Below are 12,215 nucleotides of genomic sequence, written 5' to 3'. Positions count from 1 at the left end.
CAGGCTGGTCTTGAACTCCTGACCTTGAGCGATCCACCCGCCTCGGCTTCCCAGAGCTAGGATTACAGGCGTGAGCCACCGCGCCCGGCAAAATCTAATAAGATTAATTTTCATCTAAGAGGTTAAAATTTAACACTTCTAACATTTGGGCCAAAAAATAAAAAATCAATATTGTAAGTGCAGAGCAGGGCTTAGCAGCAGTATTTTAGTTGACAGCTGGCTCAGTATGTCCAAAGTGCGATGTGTCTGTCAGAACAAAAACAACCTAAACTAATGCTGTCTGAGCCTGCATTAACAGTATCATAGCTCCCAGCATGAGGAAGCTTCTGGTCCTGTCTTAGTCTGATTAAACAAGGACATGAGAGTATATTCAGAGGAGAGTTGACCAGGATGGTGAAGGGATTGTGCACTATGTCTTATGAGTAATATTTGAAGAAACTTGGAACGTATAAGCAAGATGCAGGGGACGGGGGGAGATGGGGAGGCATGAGAGCCTCCTTGGAATATCTGAACGAAGGGATTAGGTTATATCAGCTCTGCTCTGTATGCCCCAAAGGGCCAAACTACAGACAATGCATTAAATCTATAACACGAAGACAACCTAAATAATACCTTTCCGAGCCCCTCACTCTCTCGGGCTGGAATGGGATGCCTCCAGGTGCTAGCGAGTCTCCTGCAATTGCAGGGGCCAAGTAGAGAGCGACAGGCCAGCTGGGCCACCGTGGAGATGACGGGAGCTTTAGCTGGGTGCTGCGTTAGGTGACATTTGAAGTCCCCTCCAACACTGACAAGCTCAGACACCATGTGGGTGCTTTCATAATCACCATCGACTGCAAAGGGTTGGTGCGAGGCTCAGATTCGATGATGTATATAGTATGTAAAAGTGCTCTGGAAACTCTAGAGTGCTTCACAGATGGAGGAGTGGTTGTTATTATTAAACACGAGATTTCCGGAGCGTACTTCTGCTGCAAAGCAAGACACAGCTACGTCTGCACAGCTCGTTTGAGGGTGAAATGTAGGGTGGAGTAGTATGCTCTGCTCTGCCCACTAGGAGTGAATTTCCTCGTGTCCTTGAAGGAATCCACCAGGGGCTTCCATTGAGATGAGCTCCTACGACAGAGAAGGGTAAGGGAGGGGCTCCTTGCCCTCTCACTGCCCCCTTCCTAGGAGGACTTTGGGGAGTGCTGGGTGGAGGGCTCCCCTGGATTAAAGATGCAACCTCAGAATAAAACGTGACTCAGAAGCGGTCACTTGCCAGCATCCCAAGAGGCCCCAGCTGAGAGGAGGGAGGACAGGAAGAAGACAGCAGAGCTGATCTGAGGAGCACGATGACTCAAATTTATATTGCTCACAGGGGCCAATTCAGCAAATTCTGCATTTCCTCCAGGTTTTGGAGGACGAGTGTTTATCTCCAAATGGATTTCTTTTTCTAGCCAGAGACATCCATTTCCCAAGAACTGGAGCTCAAAGGGAGAAGACCTGCAGCTGTCCCAGGCTCTAGGGGTTTGGGGGGGGTATCTGGAGGTATATTTTGGGGGAAGTTACAGGGCAGCACAGCCTAGAGTAGGAAGAGGGGGAGGAGCTGGGGGACCAAGGGCAGGCCCGTGTGCTGGAGCCGCCTTGCTCTTGCCTGTGAGCGCCAAGCGTTAAATTTTCAGGAATTCTGTAAGCTGGTTGACAAAACACTGGTAGCTTGAAATTGGCCATGGTGGGAGCATTTACACCATGGAAGCCGGCAAATGCTGCAAATCAGGGCCTGGCCCTGCCCTGCCCACCCCTACTCCCAGAGAGCCAGTTGTTAAATATTTACTAGCACACCACTAATTTCAAGGTTTCTCCCCAAGTAACTTTCTTCCATTCTTCTTGGTCTGGCCTGGGAAGAAACTAGCTTTACACACTCCAGGAGGCCACTTGGTGCCTTCACAGCAGGTCCCAGAACTGGCAGGTCCAGACTGGAGGCTTTTCTCCACGGAGACCTCAGAGCACCCTGGAGACCCTGCCTAGGCAGCCCACTGGGGACAGGTACGGCATCAGCGCAGACATGGAAGGCTGTCCCTTTCAACCAGGGGAAGCTAAGGCACAGAGGCCAAGCTGAACAATGTCCTGAGAGCTGTCCGGGAGATCAGAAAAGCCTCAGAGAACGGAAGGGGCAGAGGATCAGGCCCGGGTTTGATGCTCATCTGCCAATTACTAGCTACGTGTTTTGGGGCAAGTTCTTGACCTCTTTGGTTTGCTAATCTGTAAAATGCAGGAGGTGGTATCTACTCCACATGTTGTGAGGACCGATCAAGAGAACCAGACAATGACTAATGGGTGGGAAGGGCACCAGCACCCCCGGGAGGCCTGCCCTCTCTGAGCTGCGATGCTGTGCCCAGCACCTACACGGGTTCCATGGGTCCCATCTCCCCTCTTGGCCTACGGTCCTTTCTCTGAGCAAAGGTTCTGAGCCCCCCCACCCCCTGCTGCATGCGCTTCCCTCCCGTAGATGGTATAACCACCGGACTTCCATCCTCTGGCTGTAACCGGCCCTGCTAAAAGGCCCCTGCCCAGATGCTTGGCTGTGACGTCTTGTGATGAACGTTCCCTCTCCCGCCAACCAAGAAAGGGTGGGAAGAGTTGGGGGTTGCAAGGTAAGTGTGCAGGCACAAAAATGTGGAGGGGCCGAGGGATCCCGCCACTCTAACAGTCTGGCCTTACCGCAAAGATGAGCGCTCCCTGGTGTGACTTACGGTGTACTGGAAAGCACAACTTGCCTGCCCACCTCAGTGGCCCTCACTGACACCCGAAGCCCCCACCATCCTTTTCCAGTTGAGGGGGGAGACTGACATGTTATGTCCTAATGAACTAATAAAATGTTTCTGTAGGCTTTCATGTGTGACAATAATCCTGTGCGGTAGGTCATCCTCACCCCATTTTACAGACGAGAAAACAGAAGCCCACGGAGAGCTTTCGGACTAATCACCTACGTGAACTGGTGCACTGGATTACTTTTCTTTGAAGAGGAGAATGGGAAGATTTTTTTCACCCTCTGTGGAAGGAGGCAGAAGGAGAAGGGGGCATGGAACTTTACCTCCCAGCGCACGCTCTAAGTCTCTAACGACGCCCCCACCCTCACTGCTGGACCCGGCCCGGCCTGTCCCTCAGCAAACCTCTCACATACGAGTCCAAGCCACATCCCACAACAATGATTGTGCCAGGACAGTCCTTCGTGCAGAACCCAAAGCAGGAAGGCCAGGGCAGTTTATTCGTGGAACGTGTCTCGCTGCTGTGTCGACTTCCCTCGGGGGCTGCGGAGGAACCGGGAGACTCAGAGTCCAGAAGAAACCTGCCTGCGGGGTGTGGGGGTGTGGGAGGCCTTGGAGCCTTCCAGAAGCCTGAATTGCATATGGCTGCTGCCTCCCGCCAGCTTCCCTTCAGAGTTCCTCTTTTGCTCATGGGAGGCGGGAGCAGGTGGTTCCGAATAAGGAACAACACCGAGTCTTCCTGGCACCTGTGGGAGGTAGTGTGCTCAGGGGACCGCAGAGGCGTTGGCATCGAGAGTTTGGAATCCCACCCTTGCCACGTACTGCTGGGCAGCCTTGGAGGCGTAACTTTATTTTTGAGGCGTCAGGTTCCTCATCTGAAAAACAGGAGTGACGCCTCCTAATCTCCCCACTGTCGTGAGGGCAGCTGTCTCCTTCAGAGGACGCCGGCCAGCATCGGAACCGGGCCCTTAGCACACTGCTGCCACTTGCTGCTACTTGCCTTTCTCCTCCACTCGACTGCGGGATCCTCGAGGGCAGGGACCAGGTTTTTTCTGTATACTGTCATAGCGCCAGTATCTAAATCAGAGAGGACCCAAGATATCTACTGAATGCAAAAACGACTGGGGTGTAGTTGGGGGGGGCTTCCAATGCGGCCACTTTAGCTGCAGGTTTACCTCCTTGACCCCGAATGCCTCAGGCCAAAGCAGAGAAGTCTGCAGTCCCTGGCCACACACTGATGCGGAGTGGCGGGTGTCCAGCCGGGGGCTGAAGGTAGTGGGACACAGCACGGTGTACTGACTGAGCGCCTACCTGGGATTTCGCTCTCTCTCTGCCCGTGTGACTCAGCATTTTCCTCATCTATAAAATGGGAATAATTATACTTAAGGTACGGGGTTTTTAGGGTTAAATGAGATAATGTGTGCAAAGCAGCTGGCACTTAGTAGATACGCAGCATTTTGTAGTTGTTGTTACTGTAACCCACACAACCTGCAGCCCACACCCCGAGAGCTGCTGCTTTTCTCTCACACGGGCTGCCCTCGGGGTCCTGCCACATGGGCACTACGCCTGCTGACTGTGTAAGCCCCCAGGGAAGGGGGCAAGTGCCAGCTCAGGTGTAGGGAAAGGGGGCCCAAGGTGTCGTGGAAGGAGATATTACCAGTCACCAGCTTCATCTCCCTGGGCAGGTAACTCAGTTCCTCTGAGCCTCTGTTTCCCCATCAGGCAAAAATGGAGCTAATATTGTCTCTCCCAGGGCTACCATGAGACCATATGTGAGGGTGCACTGCAAACAGTGGATGCTCAACAATCCTTGGTTTCTAAGCATTTTTCATGCTTCCTTTTGCCAGCCTTCTCCTCTGAATTCAAATCCAAATCCCATCCCCTGTCCATACTCCACCCCAGAGGCCCCAGAACCCACTCTTCCCATGTCCCCCATATCCACCCCTGTTCCGCAGTCTTGCTCTGTGTGACTGTTATCTCCATGGGCCTCTCACAGGGTCCTTTCCTCCAAACCTGGACCCCCAAGCCTGCGTCTGCTCAGCACAGACACTCCTCCTAAGGGGACATCCCCTCTTCTGAGCCCTCCACCTGACACGGGCAGAGGGGAGCAGACCAGCCCCTGGGCCTGCCCGCCAGGCTGCAGGAAGCCTCGTGTTCTGGAGCCCCCAGGGCTGCCCGGGCCTGGCCCACCAGGGGCTACCGAGGCTCCAGGTGGGCTGGGTTGGGCTTCCTGGGAGCTGGCATTCTCTCCAGCGCCCAGGCAAGCCGGGTACAGGATCAGTTTCCTGGAAACCAGGAGAGAGGCCAAGGACCTGGGAGGAGGTCAGGGCTTGAAGCCCTTTGGTAAATATCAGGTTTGGCCTGAACAGGTGGGTGGCAGCAGGGGGCATGGCCAATGTAGCGGGACATGGCCCCTGGGGTGCTCAGGCCCAGACCTCTCACTGACCCCCAGCCTTGTCTCCCATACGCCACCCCTCCCCTGTCCCTGCATGGGTCAGACTCATGTGTAGGGTTGTCGGAACACGCCCTGTGGTTCATATCCTCATGCCTTTGCTCCCACGGCTGCCCAGCAGGAAGTGTCCTCATTCCCCTTCCTGTCTCCCAGCCGGAGCCTCAGATCTCCCAAGAAGCCTTTCCTGATTCTCCACACCCCCAGACCCAGGCAGACTGGCCCTCTGCCTAAGCTGTATATGCTTCCAACCTTCGCACCTGAAACTCATGGGGCACTTTATTTGTCTGTCTCCATGAGCGGGCTGGCTTCCCAGCTCCCGCGCCTGGCTCATGGTAGGCTCCCAGTGTGTTTGTTAAATGACTGAATGATGAACGGAAGGAGGGAATGATTGAGGGATGTCTTAAAGGGCTCAGGGACCTCAAAAGGGGAGAGGCAAAGAAGGCTCCTCAATCATCCCCCAACCTAGTTAGCTCAGGGAGAGGAGGGACTGGCTGCAAAGCCAAGGCCACTCAAGGTCGCTTGAAGAGGCTCTCCGAACAGCAGGGCTAGGTCACCTCTGCTGTGATCCTGGGCCAGCCGGATAGAACAAAACACAGAGGACTTAATGGTGGACAATGGAGGTTTTGATTAATTAATTAATTAATTTAAAAATGGTTTGTAGGCAGTAGTTTACAAAATGTGGCTTGTAAAATGTTCACTGGCCCTAACTGCGTTTCCTGGGGTGTTACTGACGGGAGGAAGGCTGTGCACTTGGAGTCGAGGCTTTTACTTCCCAGCTTTGTGCAGTTTCCCGGGAACTGACTGCTCCCCTCCTCCCCACCCATCTCTGGAGGACTGAGTCTCACTTTTGTAATAGCCCCAAACCAGTGACTTCCAGTAGGCTCTTTAGACGACACACCAGAATCTCAGCGTGTATATAAGGGGGTGTTTATAGCTGGAGAAATATTTAATATGCCTATTGTGTTCCTAATAAAAATTAATTAAAGTTCAATCCAATCTGGGCTGCTGGAGATGTACAGAAGACAGAATGAAAAATAAGTCAGGGGTGTGGGTGAAGAGGCTGAGAAACACCACTCCACTTTTTGTACCCAATCTCTCAAGAATTTTGTGAGGCAGGGAGGACAGAAGTTATTCCCATTTTACCAATGCAGAAACTAAGGCCCAAAATGGACTATAAGCTCTGTTAGGGCAGGAACTCTGTTAATTTTGCACTCCCAGGACATACATAGCAGGACAATGTCTCTGTAAGATCCACAGGAAGCATTCAATATTTATTGAATGGATGAGTGAATGAAAGAAACGGTACTGAGACTGCCTGCCTAAATTTGTACAATCCATCAGCAGCAGAGCTGGGACAAGGCCTACGATTTCTGAATTTCTACTAGGTTGAGTCATCCCACCCTTCCTTTCTAGACCACAAACTCTAAGGACAACAAGCGTCCTGGGGCCCAACTCACCCACGGCTTCCTGCTGGGCCACAAAGACCTGGGAGACCTGGAGGGTCAACAGTACAGAAGAGGGAGGCGGGGCCTGCACAGAGCTCCTCAGACCTGCTGCTGACTTGATGGTCGCCTGCTCCCCGATTTATTTTAGGCTTTGTGTCCTTGGGTCATTAACTATTTCTGTAGTTGCTTAGGGCACTTGTCCTGATTAGAGACAAGGGGGTAGACAGCAAAATCTTTGTATTTTGCTAAATATCAGAATACAGGTAGTAAGTTCATCACATAAAAAACCTAGACCAGGCCATTACATTGTTTCTTTGCAAGCTTTCAAGTCATGTTGCCAGGCCACCGTCTCCTACGTGGGGGCATAAAAGCCCCATGGTTGGACCTGGAGGTTGTTTTTGCCTTTTACATAATGAAGGATTCAGGTCTTGAGTGAGTTGGAGTTCAGGGATGTGTCCAGTTTAAAGTCATGGGTGGCCCAAGCAGACAGAGAGAGAGGTCACAGTGCACAAAGAGAAGAAAGGCCCGGCAGAAAATAAAAAAGAAAGAGAAGAGTCTGTTTTGATGAGTCAAAGCAAGGGAAGGTGGGTCCCCCATATGGTCCCTGGGGTGTTGCCCCCAGGAACAGAGGGAGCCGTCAATCACAGCCACAGAAAAGGCTTAGGGGAACTTTCAAAGCTGCTGAATTAACTCTATTGCTGCAAAGTGAATGTGTTTCACAGGCAGCTGAGCAGAGGGCCCTGCAAGGCAGGGGGCTCCAGCCCTTAAAGAGATGAGAGGAATGTAAAGCGAGTGTGAAAACATCTGAACCCACTTCTGCCTGTCACAGCTGCTATGGCCTGGATGGAGGCCATTCACAGCTGGGGGCCCCAGCCACCCCCTTCTGCCTCCAGCTAATGAAACCCACATGGGGATCCTAATGACTGATCAAAGTCCACCCAGCTTCCCCTGCCTCCCCGGGCCCCACCCGAGTGGGAACTGTGCTAGGGTAGGGAGGGAGAGAAGGTGCTCAGAGGAGCAAGAAAGACCAGCCTGGCTTCCCCCGCATGGCTGGCCCCAGCCTTAGCCTGCTCTTGCAGAGTAGGTGAGATAATATCATCTTGATCCCAGATCGCCAAGCATAGTGTCCTGGGGTCCTGAACATTTTTCTTACCCTGAGGGTTGCTGAAGGATGGAGGGTGACAGGGGACACAGCTTTTGCCAAAGGGCCTCAAGAAATGCTTGACTTCCTCCTGCAGTGAGCTTCCCATACCGGTCCTCAACTAGGACTTCTGACTTTGCTCATCTTGCCTCTCTGGTCAAAAATGAGGCCGCATCCTTGGTGAACTGCCAAGACCCTTTTAATATCATCCATCACCAAGTCATGCTACCTAAGCACCCAGCTACCTACCCATAATTTGTTCCTAATCTAAGCTATCAATTGTGTGCCCACATCCATAGGGGCTGTGCCTAGTGGGTCAGACTGGGACGCACTAGGATTTCTCCTTTCTGGCCAAGTGCTCATACAGCTGACATGCTGGGGACATGCAGACAGAAGCATACTAAACATGGCATATGTACACAAATAGACCAGATATAATATTTGTCTTGCCTATAAGCCAAGGGCAAAGGTGTTTGTAGAACGGTAGGTATGTGTCTCTGTTTGAGGAAGAGCAGGGCGTGGGTGCTGATGGTGAGAGTTTGTGGTGTGTGTGTGTGAGGGTGGGGAAGCTGCTACCTTCCCTAGTAAATCCAATGGCTTCCTGGAGTTGCTAACGGAGCTAAGGAGAACTTTGCTTGGTGGGGGATGTTGCATATGGGTGCTACAGGAAACAGGACTCAATGAGGTGGAAAGAGCGTACATGAATGAAAAGTATTTGCCTAGGAGTGACAGGTTGGTTGTGTAACACCTAGAAAATTCTGGGAGGGAGACTGGAGTGACACTTGCTGGAGTTCTAAGCAAGCGCAGAAGAGGAGAGCTATAGTGGGGAATATTGGGGTCAGTGGGGGTACTGGGGCAATAGGAAGAGGGAGCTGGGAAAGTCCAGGGGACAGATGGCCAGGCCCACTGTGGCAGAGCTGCAGAAGAACAGAAGGGGAGGGATGTAGGAATTAACATGATGCATTTAACCAAGGACCACACACTCAGTTCACCTCCAGGTCTCCCTGAAGGCAATGTAGTCCTTAAACAATCACTGTAAAATTCCACCCTGCTGGTGATGTGCCCCTCTCTTGTCAGGGCACAAAAAGTGCAGGTCTGCAAGGACCTAGCTTGCTGGAATTGAGGTACTGTAGGTAGACAGTAGAGGGTGCTGCGACTCTTGACAGAATTCAATAGGAAACCACCAGAAGGAAGTAGGCCACAGGGAGGGCTCCACTGGGTTGTTGCTTTTGCACTTTCTAAATGTAAGTCAGTTTTCAGTGCACAACAAACAGAGTGACAGCCCTACAAGTAATCATGGTTTCCAGGATGGACTCAAACAGAACTGAAGGGCTAGAAGCCGCTTAGCCATCATGCCACTTGGCTTGTGCCCAGATAGCATGGGGCCATAACCGTTAATGGTTCTCTACTAAAATGGGAAGAAAAAAAAGCCTCCCTCATTTTTAATAACTTTATTCCCCAAACTTCAAAAATGAAATTGCCAAGTTAAGAACTTGCCTTGAAAAAAAATTCTAATTTATTATAAAGAAGGTCCGGGGCTTGGGAATTTTTTTAATGCAGATTCCTAATTTTCCAAAGTGAGATTCTCCTGTGCATTTGAATAGATTATGCTCGGTATTGCTAGCCCTCAGCATAACGGGAACATTATTAAAACGACTGCATGGGTCTCAGAGGAAGGGTTCTGCTTCTCGCTTTCTTTTTCATTTTGGGGACTTCATATCAGAGACTGTCCATTTGTTGCCTGTGGAAGAAACTGGGTTTCTGAGGCGGTGATATCGAGACGTGCTCAGCTGTCCAGGCCTTGAGGAAACAAGTCACACCGAGTCCAAATGTAATGAGATTAGACCTCAGGGGATGAGGAGGGCATGGGCCTCATTTCCTGAGAGCCCCATTTAGGACCCATGTTCCTATCAGGCCCTGCTTTCCTGAAGACACGGAGTGTCAGAGAGCTGCTGGTTCTCGAGGATAATGAGCATTAGGAGGGAAAGGGAGCAGACAGAAGCTGGGGCCCACCTCTCGAAAGCATAAAGAGAAGGCAGGACGGCCAGCGCAAGTTCCCCAGCAGGAAACTCCAGTGGCCAGGCACACATAGAAGAGCTGTCGCTATGAGGAAGCCACTCCCAGAAGCCCCTAAAGAGTGGGGAGAAAGGTTCCCTAAGCCAATTGGCCTGAAAGGCCAGCACTCTGTGGAAAGAAGAGCCTCTCCCCCATGAGCCAAGGCCTTTGTTCTGGAGACCTCACCCACCTCGTCCATCTGCCCACTCCGTCCCTGCCCTAACTCCTCTCCCTTGGCCCCCATCCTAATCAGTTTCCTTGGGAACCAGCTCAGCTCAGGGAAGGCCAATGGCAATTTAGCCATAGCCTAGTGGCTTCGCCTTGGCCATAAAGACCCCAAGACCTTGGCCTGATCACTTCACCATGGACACTGAGGCTTCCTGTAGAAACTTCATTCCTGGATCTCTGGGGTTACAAGTAGATGGTAGCTCCCCCAGGGCAAATTGTTCCTTTGCTGTAAATGTGGATATTTTCAATGGTAAACTTTCTGGCAGATCCTCAGAGGAGAGCCTTGGGACTGTCCCTGCATCCAGCTTCTGCTCTGAAACCTTACATGGGGAATTGGAGCCTCCCTTATTCCCCCCAAAAGCTAGAGAATTTCAGTGGTAGTTCTGGGGGGGGGGGTGAGCACCTTTGGGCTGCAGCCCCACTCCCATTGTCTCCATTGTCACTTGGGATTTATTAATGCAGCCATATGCTGATAATTAAATTAGGCTCTGGATCAGCATTCTTGGACAACACAGGCCCTTGCTGCAGCTCTCCTGCTAATCCCCACCCAACTAAAGCTTCTCCAAGCTGCCCAGGCAGGCAAAACAGGGCAGGGTGGGTGGAAGGGAAGCAGCTGCCACCAGCAGTGCCAATCCTGTGCTCTCTGACCTCTCGGCCGTGCCCTGGTCTTCCCTAGACCCTTTAGGTATGGGGGTGTGGGCCTTGGCACCCATGACCTGCTACATACAGGAAGGGTCTCCATCTCTGTTCCCCACTCCGACTGTGGAGCTTGGAGAATATCATTACAAAAGAAGTGGAGCCAAAGTTCCTGCCTCTTAATACCCTAGGCCGGGGTCCCCAACACTGCTGAGCAGATGAGGGGGATGGGTCTGCTTCTATTGAGGAAGGATGATTCTTGTCCCCCATTATGGCCCCTAGGCTCCTCTTCTTTTCTTCACTTTTTCTTGGGGGGCAAAAGATCTCCATCAGTTGAGGAATCCTTCTGAATTTCATCTCTTGGATCTGGGACTATAGGGAGAAGAGCCCTGACATCATGTTGGACAACTGGAAGCTTTCGAATAGAAGAGCTGCATAAATGCGAAGTCCAACTCTGTGGTCATTTGTGGGAAGGTACTGGTGCAGGCAGAGGACGTGCTCAATATGAGGTTAGGCTGGGAGAGATGGGGAAGGAATGTGAGGTGACATGTGGGGGCCAGGCTGTGGAGCAAAGGCCATGTGCTTGGAGGTTGTTGGTGAATGACTAGGGCTTTTGGACTTTCATGGGGAGGAGAGTCAAAGGTGGTCTGCATGCTGGATGCTCTAGAAAGTGGCCCACATCATCTGGTAATTTCACGGGGGGATAACAAGGATGTATAGAATAGCTATTACATGCTCACACCTGGCTGGGGTGTCAGGGCCACAAGACCTAATGTGAGCAAAAGGCTGCCCACCCGGCATCTGAGTCTTCATACCCTTTTCATGCCGCACAGATCTGTGTGGTCCATGAGGACAGCTGTGTCTGAAATGGCAATGAGTGAGGGGTGACGGGAGAGGGCAGAGTGGCTGCTGGAGGAGTGAGAACCGTCGTCTGGCACCAATGCACAGTGGCACTCACGCACTCGGGTAAATGAGTGAATGGGTATTCTAGCTGGGTGCATTTCACATCACAGATGCTCAATAAATAATTATTGAATTAATATTGACCAGAGAGACCAAGGTAGAGAAACAGGAGTACACGAAGGGAAAGGTCAGAGAGTGGAGCCTCCTGTGAAAGCACAGCCGCATGACTCGGAGTCTCAGAAGAACCAAGGGTGGGTGGGAGACGCACGTGGGGAAGCAAAGATGAGAAGGAGTCCGTCTCAAGGACTGCGGGAGGGAGCGGGGCCAGGCTTGCAGGAGAAGAAACAAACACTGGATAGTGAGATGTACAGGCGTCTGCTGCAGGAGTAGCAACAGGGTGGGGGTGGGGTGGGGCTCAGAAGAACTTGAGGGGCTGTTGTGTCTGAGTTGAGGGCTGGAAGCTGGGGACCAGAGGGAAGGGGTTGGAGGGCATAGAGAAAGAATCCTGGCTTTTTCTACGTAAAAGCCAAGCAGAGTCCGGATGAGAACAGAGATTCCTCAGACAGGCAGGCATGAGAGGACTGGACACAAGGCCCGAGTGACCAGCAGAT

The 12,215-nt window shown here is 51.9% G+C and overlaps 1 protein-coding gene across 5 annotated transcripts in view; it reads right to left on the bottom strand.

Moving 5' to 3' along the window:
* Positions 1–12,215, bottom strand: part of PKNOX2 (PBX/knotted 1 homeobox 2) — a 255,932-nt gene that overhangs the window by 65,230 nt on the left and 178,487 nt on the right. The window lies entirely within an intron of this gene.

The sequence above is a fragment of the Lemur catta genome, chromosome 7 (genome assembly GCF_020740605.2).
Source record: "Lemur catta isolate mLemCat1 chromosome 7, mLemCat1.pri, whole genome shotgun sequence".
NCBI classification, from domain to species: Eukaryota; Metazoa; Chordata; class Mammalia; order Primates; family Lemuridae; genus Lemur; species Lemur catta.
This window is presented reverse-complemented; position numbering and strand designations above follow the sequence as displayed.